This window comes from Lynx rufus, unplaced genomic scaffold, assembly GCF_022079265.1.
Source record: "Lynx rufus isolate CCGP_SWC_20201006 ecotype Redwood Valley unplaced genomic scaffold, mLynRuf1.p SCAF_18, whole genome shotgun sequence".
Taxonomy (NCBI): domain Eukaryota; kingdom Metazoa; phylum Chordata; class Mammalia; order Carnivora; family Felidae; genus Lynx; species Lynx rufus.
The window spans coordinates 22033120-22044631 of record NW_025814832.1 but is presented as its reverse complement, the minus strand read 5'-3'; positions in this window follow the sequence as shown (position 1 = coordinate 22044631).

Genomic DNA, 11512 nt, shown 5'->3' with positions numbered 1-11512 from the left:
GAGTAGCCGCACAGGGAATTCTGAGAAAGGCCACAGGGCCGGTTCCCCGTGCCACACGCCCTCAGCCTCTTCTCTGACCTGGAGCTGGGAGGAAACATTCCCTTACCGCTTACCCCTGCCTCCCCCAGCCCCCCAAGGCCGGCTCCAAAATAGCCCAGGCCCGGAGGAGACGTCATGGGGCCGGCTGGCTGCCTGCCCCTTGGAGAGGACAAATATAGAGGGACATCGGACACCGACAGGAGACCCGGGACCTGGGCAGCCCCGTGGCTGGGGCGGTGTCTGCCCCCTCCTAGCCCTGCACCCACTCACAGGCGGCTGGGAGGCCAGCGCCTCCAGGCCTGGCCAACCCACCCTGGGACGTGTCCCAGCAAGCCCGGAGTGGAGCCGGAGGCCGGCCCCAGGGGGCACCGGGCAGAGCTGGGTGTGTCCATGGGGACACGTCCTCTGTCCGGGGGTCTCAAAGCACTTTTATAAGCGTCATTGCCCACAGGCCCCTCCCAGGAGCAGGAGACAAGAGGAACCGGGGTGTGTCCCAGGTGGAACCACCCCTGCCCTGTGTTCTTTCCAGCTTCCGAAGGAGGCCAAGGCTATAAACTGGGGGGGGGGCGGGGGGGGGCGGAGAGGAGGGCAGGCGTCCAGGCCAAACCCCAATAAACTGCTGGTTGAATCGAATTGCAAATAATTAGTCCTGATCGCCAAAGCTGCCTCCACCCTCCACTCCCGGGAATTAAAGGTCAAAGGGCAGAGCTGCTGACGCAAATGTCAGGGGAGACTCGAGATTGGGAACAGCTGGGCTCCTGCTCCCGGCTCAGCTGCCCGAGGTCACCGGCCCCCAGCGCCCTGGACACGGTGTCCCCCCACCGGCTGGGCCCATGGCGCTCCCGGCGCCTTCAGGGAAGGGGGCTCCTCCGCTCCCTCTCCTCTTCGGGCTCTAAGGTCCCCAGAACTTGACGGGAGGTAAATCGGAAATTCCCGTGGTGTTGCCAGATGCCTGGGAACCTGGGGATAAGCAGCAGCTCAGAGTCTTGTGAGCCTCCCCTCCCACGCCTAAAACAAGGCGAAACCTCTGCCCCCTCTGCCCCGCTGCGTTCCCCTAGGTGGACCCTGTGGCACGCCCGCCCGCCGCACCTCCCTCTGTGCGGCAGTGGTGACCCCCAGCGGTCAGTGTGGGACTTGAACTTGGGCTTGGGCAGACCCCGCTGGGCAGCCTCAGCCCGGGGCTGGCGGCCGAGGGCTCTGGGGGTTCGATTTTGGTAAGTGGGGGGGGGGGGTTGCTGGTGTTTGGAGGTACTTTTGTACGCGTTGAACTTTCCTAATTATACTGGATCTTGCCCTGAATGTCCCACTATGAGCACATGAGCATCAACGTGTCTGAGAATGCACTATCATCTCGCCTTAAACCTGCCCCTCCTCCTGACTCTCCTGTCTATTAATAGCACCACCGCCCTCCTGTCCCTCGGGCTCCAAACCCAGGAGTCATCTTCCACTCCTGCCAGCACTGGGCTGGGTGCCTGGTCCGGCCCCTCCTCGCTCTGTGTTCCCTCTTCCATCTTTGATACTCATGGCCACTACCCAGGCAGCGGCCTCTTACCTGAGCGACGGCTGCCCTCAGCAATGACGCTGGGCCAGACCTGGGTACGGGCCCAGCCCCCTCCACTGACTGGCTGTGTGGCCTTGGGCGAGTTACTGAACTTCTCTGAGCTCAGCGTCCTCAGCTGTAAGATGAGGATAGTAATCACAGTGCCTGCCTCCTAGAGCGTTGCATGAGTTATATGATAGGTTGGACGTAAATACCCTGCCACATAGGACATGCTCAGTGCACGTCAGCTGTCAGAGACCCTCCTTCAGTCCAACACCTCCATTTCACAGACCAGGAACCCGAGGCCAGAGAGCTGGAATGAGAACTAGCATCTGGTGTTGCGTTCCAGGTGTCTTTACAGCATGTGACAGAGCAGGGGGAGCGGAAGTTCCTGGAGTCTACAAGCTTCCCCACCACTGCCTCCGTCATGGCATTCCAGAACCCAGAACCAAAGGCCACCTCCTGAGTTCACTGGTCCCATCCACTGGCCTTTAGGGGCAGGTCCACCTGGGTAAGTGTTGAGGTCACTCAGCCATAGCAGGGATCTTCTGGAATGAGACAACGCCAGGTCGCAACCAGTGGTCATGAGTCAGGGCGACCCATCTGCGAGCTGGTGAGGGAGGTTGCCCAGCCTTAGGGCTGCTGGACATGCAGGGGCGTGGCCACACGGGGTGGGGGGGGGAGGGGGCGCCTCCCAGTGCCCCGCCCTCACGTCTCTCTCCCAGCTCACACTCACCCCCAAGGGGTCCCCAAGGGGCCCTCACAGCAGGCACCCCCTGCTCAAGGGAAGTGGGCCGGCTGACTCAGCCGGCTTTCCATCCAGACCCGCTTTCTCTGGAGGCAGATACTCTTAACAGTCACTCCATGAATGAGCCCCTGGAATCCATAAACTTGAAACTGAAGGTGGGAGCCTTATTCTGGGGAGAGATTTTCAAGGGGGACTTTTACCCCCAAAGAGGCGGCAGACCATCCAGATTCAAATGTGGGCCTGTCCCAGAATCTCTGGACGCCTGCTGGGTAAGACAGCCGTTCTCCAGCGGGTGCGCGTCTGCTCCTGAGACATCTGGCAATGCCAGGAGACATTTTTGGTTCTCACAACAGCATGTACTACTGGCATTTGGTGGGTAGAGGTCAGGAGGCCACTAAATACAGAGAGGTCGCACAAGAGAGGGTCTACCTCCTGCCCCTCGTGTCCGGGGAGAGAGACCCTGGTCTCGGAGTCCTCTGTCCGCTGGGGAAGCCCCTGCCTCACCACTGCCTCGAGGGTTGAGGAAAGCAATGCAAACGTAGGACCCGGGACCAGGCCCACCTCCTGCCCTGTGTTTGCAAAGGACCTTCCTGTCCTAAGGCCTTTTCTTGGCCTGGGACACCCTAGCTGTGTCTAGGTGGGCAGAGGTGGGATGGGCACACATCCCGACCACCCTCTCACCGTCACAGGAGAATTTTCCGCAATGCTTTTGGTGTTTCTGCTCTACCCTGCCTGGGGCGGAGTTTCTAGAACAGTCCATCCGGTGCTCACTTAAGCCTTTCAACAAAGAAAAAACAGGCCATGGAAGGAGGAGCCCGCCCTCCTGGCATGTGAATTGTGTTGGAACCTGGGCACTCACCGTTTCTGCTCTCAAGCCTTGGGTCTCCCTCGGTCTTTTTGTGATCCATCCGCCCGCCCCCTTCGCTTGCACTTGGGGGGCAGAGAGAGGGGAGAGGACCAGAGGAAAAAATCCTCAGACTCAGCAGGAAGACCCCAGGCGGAGAGGAGGATTTGTGTCGGAGGAGCCCTGTGCAGAGGCAGGGGGATGACCAAGAAGACCTTTGAAGGTGGTGTGGAGCTGAGGCCAGGAGCTGGCCAGCTCACTTCAGCTGGCACCTGCCCTTCCTTCAGCCTCGGCGGCCGTGGGGTCAAGTGTCTTCGCTACAAAAACTGTTCCCAAATAAGGCGCTGCCGTCTCCCCTGAGACGGGGCCGGGGTGCCCGGATCAGAACCCTTACCCCCTGGCCAGAGCTCTGCTTTGCTGGTCTACCTGACTCGGGTAGAATAGCCTATGGGATTGCGTTCGAGGAGGGTGGGTCAGGCCAGTTGAAAGAGTGGGACCCTGTGGCACCCTTTCTGGGGGCCTCTTGTTGAGACTGGGGGATCCAGGGGATTCAAACCACAACCACCCCTCCCCTTCCCCCCCACCTCTGGGTCTCAGCTTAAGGCACCTGTTCAATGTGGTGCGAGGAGGGAGTGGGTGTCGAGGGCAGACAGGGCACCACCGCCTTCCAAACCCCAGCAAAGGTGTCAGGCTGGGATGTCTGTCTGGAAGCCCAGCTGACCAGAGGGACAAGCCCAGACTTGCAGCTGTTCCTGAACAGGAAGCAGCCCGGGGGTGGGGGGGTGGGGGGGGCAAGCACTGAGGAAGGGCGGAGACCGGACCCAAGGACTTCAGACAGGCTGAGTACCAGTGAAAGGGCCTCACGAAAGGGTCTGGACCATTCTCCAGGTAGGAGCACTCTCCTGCCACAGGAGTCTCGTCTCTGAGGAAACGTTTTTGTCTTAAGTTGGAAATTCCTTGCTGATGGTGGGGCACCCCGACTTTTCCCTTTTCTTCTGTAGTTTTGCTCTGCTGCTGGCACGCCTGGGAAACCGCCCACCTCCTCCCAAGCGCCCCATGCTCCTGCCTTCCCAGGGGCGCTGAGGCTGTGGACCATCCCACCTCCGACATCTTCTGTGAGGGCTCCTTGGCTGGCCAGGGGCGTCCTGCCCAAGGTGTGCTCCCATCAGGAAAGTTCTGGGCTCTGGCCCCTAAGAAGGGCCGGGCAGCCTGGTGGCTGCTTCGAGAACCCTCATCCCTCTGGCTGTTCGCACTCGCATCCAGCTTTCGCATCCAGCTTTCCCGCCAGTCTCCACAGCCACAAGCCTTCTGCCGTCCTCCCGCCCCCACCAAGCGTGGCTCCCAGGCCCTTCCTCCGGCTTTGCACTGGGCCCTCTCTGCTGCAGCTTTGTGCAGGAGGCTGGGCAAGGACGGAGGAGCTCTGAACGGCATGCGGGTGATTAGGAGTGGTCTTCCTGACCCCAGGGGGGTGAGGGGCAGAAGCCACCTATGGAGTCTGTTGGCTGTGGTTTGGGACATTCATAACCACCTGACGAGGGCCCTGGAGCAACCCTGAACACTCTCAGGCATCGAACTCCCCAGGCCTGAGGATGGCAAATGCTGTCGCGAGATACCACTGTCCTCCGGACCTGTGTGTGTGTGTGTGTGTGTGTGTGTGTGTGCGCGCGTGCGCACACGTGCATGGGGTGCCCTCTGGTCTAGAGCACCTGCAGGCCATGGCGGAGGCCGCAGCAAGGGACCTGGCTCCCAGCCCACCCAGGCTGGCCTCATCTCCTCCTTGGGCCTGCCCCCATTAAGCTTCAAGTCTCACTCTCCCCCTTGGCCACCAAGAGGACCCAAGAGCTTCTTGCAACCACCTTTGGTGGTGGTGGTGCGGGTGGGAGCGGCCCTAGGCGGTCCCGATTCCTACACTTTTGCTCCTGATGTTTAGAACCGTGGGGTGGAAAGGGATCCTAGAACTCATCTTGCCCAACCCTGTCATGTGACAGAAAACTGAGGGCCACCTGAAGCTGGTGGCTCCTCAGAGCAGTCTGAGACGGGGGGAGTCCGGGTTCCCCGGCACAAGATCCCTCGTCTGGATGCCCAAGGGCCAACCCCAGCAGTGATGTGGGCTTGGAGTCGGAGTCCAGCCACACAGCCCTCTTCCTCTAATCCTCACCCCCACCGCTCCCCCTTTTCAGCAGCAGTTATAAAATCCAGGAAACAAATGTGGATTGATGGCCTATAAAGGGCTTAGTTAGTGCTGTGACCTGCTGAGTTATGTAACTCCCATTTATTATTGGCCTTGGCTGAAGTTTCTATTGAAGCAGCTCCCTAAGCTGACTCCGTGACATTTCCTTTAGCCTTATTCATAGGTGGCCACAGCAGAAATTCCTCTGTGACTTCAAAGGCCAACCATCAGTGGTGTGGATGCTTTCAAAAACCCCCTTCTTTGGGGCGCCTGGGTGGTGCAGTCGGTTAAGCGTCCGACTTCAGCCAGGTCACGATCTCGCGGTCCGTGAGTTCGAGCCCCGCGTCCGGCTCTGGGCTGATGGCTCGGAGCCTGAAGCCTGTTTCCGATTCTGTGTCTCCCTCTGTCTCTGCCCCTCCCCCGTTCATGCTCTGTCTCTCTCTCTGTCCCAAAAATAAATAAATAAAAAGAAAAAAAAAAAAACCCTTCTTTAACCCCTTGGGCCAATGTTCCTCTCGCCCGTATGAACCCCCCGCTCACCTCAGCGGTGGGCCCACCTTGCCTTCCCTTCGGGTCCCCAGGCTGTGGGCTGCCTTGGTGGGGAGGCTGAGAAAAGGGGTTTTCCTTGACCCCGGTGAATGAAAGAGCAACTCAGGGCTGTTGAGAATCAAGAGGCAGCCTCGTAGAAAGAGCACTGAACTAAGGGTCGAGAGTTCTAGTCAGATCTCTGCTATCGGCGTTAACAGCCACTCTGGGCCTCAGCATGCTTGTTAGGAACGGGAAGTGTTTACCTTATCTGTACAAGGTGACCCCCCCCAGTAGGCACCTTCCTTGGTCTGGGTTGGCCTGGGATGAGGGGCTGGCAGTCTTTCTCTGGGTGCTGACATACGCGAGGCTAATACCAACGTGATGCCACCTTGTGTTCGAAAGGGAGCAGAGCCCAGCCTCTCTTTCAAGGCAGCTTTCCAGAACAAGTTCATTTCCCATGCCCCCACCCCTTTTCTGCTCTGGGCGGGGGGCGTACTGGGAAGCCAAGGACCTAACTGTCAATGCCCACTTCTCCTTTTCCCCCAGGTGATGCCAGAGAGGCCCCATGGAGAATCTCTCTGAAGGCTCACCTGCCATCCTAAAGTAGACTCTTCCCAGGTTCAAGAAGGAAAAGATAGACACTCCAGGGAAGCACGGCACCCAGAGAACTCAACAATTTGTCTTCTTTTTATTTAAAAAAAAATTATTTTTTTAAGTGTTTACTTATATTTGAGAGAGACACACACACAGGGTGTGGGGAGGGTGGGGGGGGGTGGGGAGGCAGACAGAGTCGGAAGCAGGCTCCAGGCTCTGGGCCGTGAGCACAGAGCCCGACACGGGGCTCGAACTCAGGAGCCACAAGACCCGAGCCAAAGTCAGACGCCCAACCAACTGAGCCCCCCAGGTGTCCCTGTCTTCTTAGTTAAGACAATAGTCCTCCCACTCACAGAAGTAATGCCTTGATGCCTCAGAGACAAACTGGTGCATCGAATGAAGCGGCTGGTTTATACCTGGTGGTACAGGTTATAGGAATTCCCTCCATCAAGGGTCTGGCAGGGCCTGAAGGCTACTACTCATCCTCATAACTGAAATTGCACGTGGTGCAAATGACTTGCCCCTAGAGAGGTGTCACCTTGGAAGAAGCCTTGGAGTTCATCCAAGCCAAGCCACGATTCTTAAAGGAAAACTGAGGGCCCAAGGCAGGAGATGACTTTTAATGGATCAAAGGGCAGAGAGGGGCTAGAATGAACAATTTTGTATTGCGACTTGGTTTTTGAGATGCTGACTTTGGGCTCACGTCATATCACACCAGAGGGGTCTTTGGAAGAGAGGGCTGTCCCCGGGGCCCCAGAAACAGGGCCTCAATATGGGGCAGAATGGTCTGATAAACCCTCAGTTGGGCAAAGCCCAAGACTGGGTCTCTAGATCAGCCCAGCTGCCCGGAGGCATCTGCCCAGTTTCTGCCAGGCTCCTCTAGGAAGGGCAAATGTTGGAGATGCCACTAAGAAGTGGTGTCTTTTCTGGTTAAAAACAAACCAAACTTCTGGGGTGCCTGGGTGGCTCAGTCCGTTGAGCGTCCGACTCTTGATTCCAGCTCAGGTCACGATCCCAGAGTTGTGGGATCGAGTCCCGTGTCAGGCTCTGTGCTGACAGCATGGAGCCTGCTGGGGATTTTCTCTCTCCCTCTCCCCCACTTGCTCTCTCTCTCTCTAAAATAATTTAAAAAGTTAAAAAAATAAAATAAAAAAGTCAAACTTGCTCCTGTTTCCCTATTTACAGTCCCAGGTAACCTCCCCAACACAGAAATGTAGACTGCCTACAAAATAAAAAGCCTGTGTCCACAGAAGCAGAACAGGCCAACAACAGGTGGCAAAAGGCAGCAGCTGAAAGTTCGCTCTGGGACCTGTCCCTCACCCGGGCTAGCCAAAGGTAAGGGGAAGCATGCTCCATGAAAAAAGCCAACAGGGAAAGAAGCTAAGGCCTCAGTGGGCGAAGGATACAAATGCTGGTCTGTTCGTGGTACTTTACATTATCTCACTTAATCTCCAGCAATGCTGTGAATGAGGTATCATTATTTACAATACTCTGGATGAGGAAATTCAAGTCTTTGAAAGACTGCCCCACTCTCTTTGGGTATGTCTGCACTGGAATCGTCCTGCAAAAATCCTAACAGATGTGCATCTGATGCTGTGCATCTGATGTTAATATTTTGTTTAATTCTGTATGTCTGCTCCCAACCCGTGTATATGCGGGAACTGGGAATTTCATTCTTCCCATAAAGCAACAGATATTGGGAATAAGTATGTTTCGGTGGCATCCAAAAATGTCAACCTTACCACGGTTTTCATGCTTCAATCTGTCCCTCAGGGTGCCTGCACAGGATGAAATGAACTCTTCGATGCGAAAGAGAATATGGGTCTCCTCCGCTGTTGAATTTTCATGGAACACCCCTTGTCCTTAAATTGGGGAGGGCAGAGCAACAGAGAAAGGTATTCACCGAAAGGTCCGATGGAGGCCCATGTTACCTGTGCTTCCTAACCCACTTCTTTTAGGACAGACAACGTCTAGAACACTGCTGGACTGGAAATAAGAATACGCTGCATTGGGGCACCTGAGTGGCTCAGTCAGTTGGGTGTCTGACTTCGGCTCAGGACATGTTCTCACGGCTCGTGGGTTCACACCCCGCATCGGGCTCTGTGCTGACAGCTCAGAGCCTGGAGCCTGCTTCGGATTCTGTGTCTCCCTCTCTCTCTGTTCCTCCCCTGCTCATTCTCTGTCTCTCAAAAACAAATACACATTAAAAAAATAATAATGAAATAAACAGAATGGGTAAGTGACTAGTGAAAGGTCACAAAATTAGGCAGCAGTAGACCCAGAATTCACACCCAGGTCTGGCTTGAGATCTGGTTCTTCTCTCAACACGCCTGCAGTGGCCTCGAGGGTGGAGTCGTCTGGTTACAGCCTCAGTGAAGACCCGAAGCCTTTACTTCTGTCAGCTGGACCTGTTTACCAATGGGCAAAGGGCCCCTCCCAGGGCCAGCCAGGCCCCTGGATCACCTCATTTACTTTTATGAGTAAACACCTTCAGAAAGTGCTATTAGATGTTACGCAAATGCAGGCTAGTCACGGTAACATCTGAAGGGTTGGGGCTTGTGTGTGTGCGCGCGCGTGTGTGTGTGTGTGTGACAAGATAGCCTGACCGAGTGAGTGGGAGACGAAATATCCCCTTTACACTCTTAAGGTAGCAGTAAGTTCAAAGTACCCTAAGCTTCCAGTATCCATGAATCAAAAAGTACAGAGTAATGGGCTGAGCCTGGGGTGATCACGCCTGCTGGCGGGTCACCATGTGCTGCTAAGAACCAGCTAAGAATGAATGAAGCTTTCTGCTCCTGGAAAACAGATGTGTCTGAATCCAGATGGGCTTGAGCTCCTCTCAAGCAGCTGTTCCCGATGGAAGGAGCAGAATCACCCGGTATCTGTTTTTCCAAATACTCCAATAGAATAGGACACTTCTGAGGGGAGAGGAAGAAGGAAGCAATTTCTGGAACAAGCTCTCGGGTGAGCCTGGCCGTACCCCCGCCCTCCTCCCCCCCTCCCCGCAGCCTGGCGGGGGGTGGGGGGGTGGGCAGAGCTGCAGCTCCTACAGGAAGTTGCTGGTGCCCTAAGGCAGGGGCTTGGTGCTCTGCCTGCCTCTCCTTTGGGCCTCAACTCAGATCAAATCACAAGTACTTTTAGTCTGTGGCTGGGAGCCAGTGTTCTGCTGGGACATAAAGTCGAGGAGTGTCTCCTGATAAATTGGACATTTTAAGAAATTAAAACATCTGGGCCTCCCGGGGGACTGGGCAAAACCCTGGGTGTGCAGGCAGGTGGGTATGGTTGGTATTTGTACAGACAACAGACCAAGGCCAAAGAGCCAGAGTCACGGAAGCAGAGAGGGCTGGAGCCAGGGCTTTTTCAGATCACCTGGATACGCCACCCTCCTTTAACACGTGACAGACCGGAGGTCCGAAGGTGTTATTCCTCAGCAGAAGCCACACATCACACTTTACCTGCGACGCCTCACAGATGCCTGGGTCCAGGCCCAGCAGAGTCCAGTTCAGTATTCAGGGGTGGAGTTTTATGCCTTTATGAGTGTTTCTGGGGTGCCACGTTAAATAAAGTGACTTGCCCAGGGTCACCGTAGGGGTAGAGCTTGGACAGGTCTAGAGCCTTCTTTCCCACTGTATACCACCCAAGTCTCTAAAGGGAAGGAGTTTATTTATTTTTTTAATTAATTTTTTTTTTTTTTACGTTTATTTATTTTTGAGACAGAGAGAGACAGAGCATGAACGGGGGAGGGTCAGAGAGAGGGAGACACAGAATCTGAAACAGGCTTCAGGCTCTGAGCTGTCAGTACAGAGCCCGATGCGGGGCTCAAACTCACGGACCGGACCGCGAGATCATGACCTGAGCCGAAGTCGGCCACTTAACCGACTGAGCCACCCAGGCGCCCCAAGGGAAGGAGTTTAAAATCGAACTGTATTGGGGTGCCTGGGCGGCACAATCTGTTAAGCGTCCGACTCTCTGTCCCGGCTCAGGTCATGCTTTCCTGAGTTCCAGCCCCACACGGGGCTCTGCGGTGAAGGTGTGGCACCTGCTTGAGATTCTGTCTCTCCTTCTCTCTGCTCCTCCCCAGCTTGTGCTCCCTCTCTCTCTCAAAATATGTAAATAATCTTAAAAATAAAACTGAACTATATTATTATGAGTATTTAAGACATTCTGAGAAGTCCCTCACTACAAAATCTTTCCTAACAAATTGGCCACTGCAGAAAATTAAGCCCGTGCCCTTTGTGGTCACCAGGGCTCTCCTGCCTACACAGAATGGGAGAAGCCTGGGGGCCTGGTGAGGGCGAGCTCGGGGGCTTAAGCAGTCTCTCTCCACGAGGGCCCGAAAGACAGTTTCCCCACAGGGTGGGACTGCCGGCCACAGTTCCCGTGCTGAGGACAGTGTTCCAGTCCCGTTCCCCCAACAAAAAACTACAATGAACGTGTCCTTTCCTGTGCTGCTCCCCTGGCTTCTCACCTGAAGCCTGGCTGGCTCAGTAAAATGACTGAATGAGGCTGAAAAGAATTCATCAGTTTCCAAAACAATGACTTGGCAGGCCCCGGAGGACTGAGGGGCAGTTGGGGAAGGTCCTGTCAAGCAGGAATGAGCCAGGCTATTAGTTATACTCCAGGGCATCCAACCTCAACTGGATGGACGGCTGTGCCTTCACCGAGTGAACTGTCCTGTTAATATGCTGATCGGGGCTACTTTTACCGTCACGTCAGAACCCCACGTTTCTTGTAAACAAAATAGGCCGGATTGGACTGAATACCACTGCACTGAATGTGGGTTCACATCGTGCTACCACATGATTAGTTTTATAATCATCCTTCCTTCCAGAGTCTCTCCCAAGCAAATGGGTCACAAGTAAGCACACTGTATTATTAACATCTACATTACAGCCTGCCTCTCGTTACTGAGTCAACCTGGCAAATGGTATGCCTTGTATCATGCGTGGGTTGTTACTCAGCACGCCCACATTTCTAGAAAGCCCTATTGTCTATTACTCACATCTCATTTGAACATGTGAGCCGAGGAGACATGTTCTTCCTGCATTC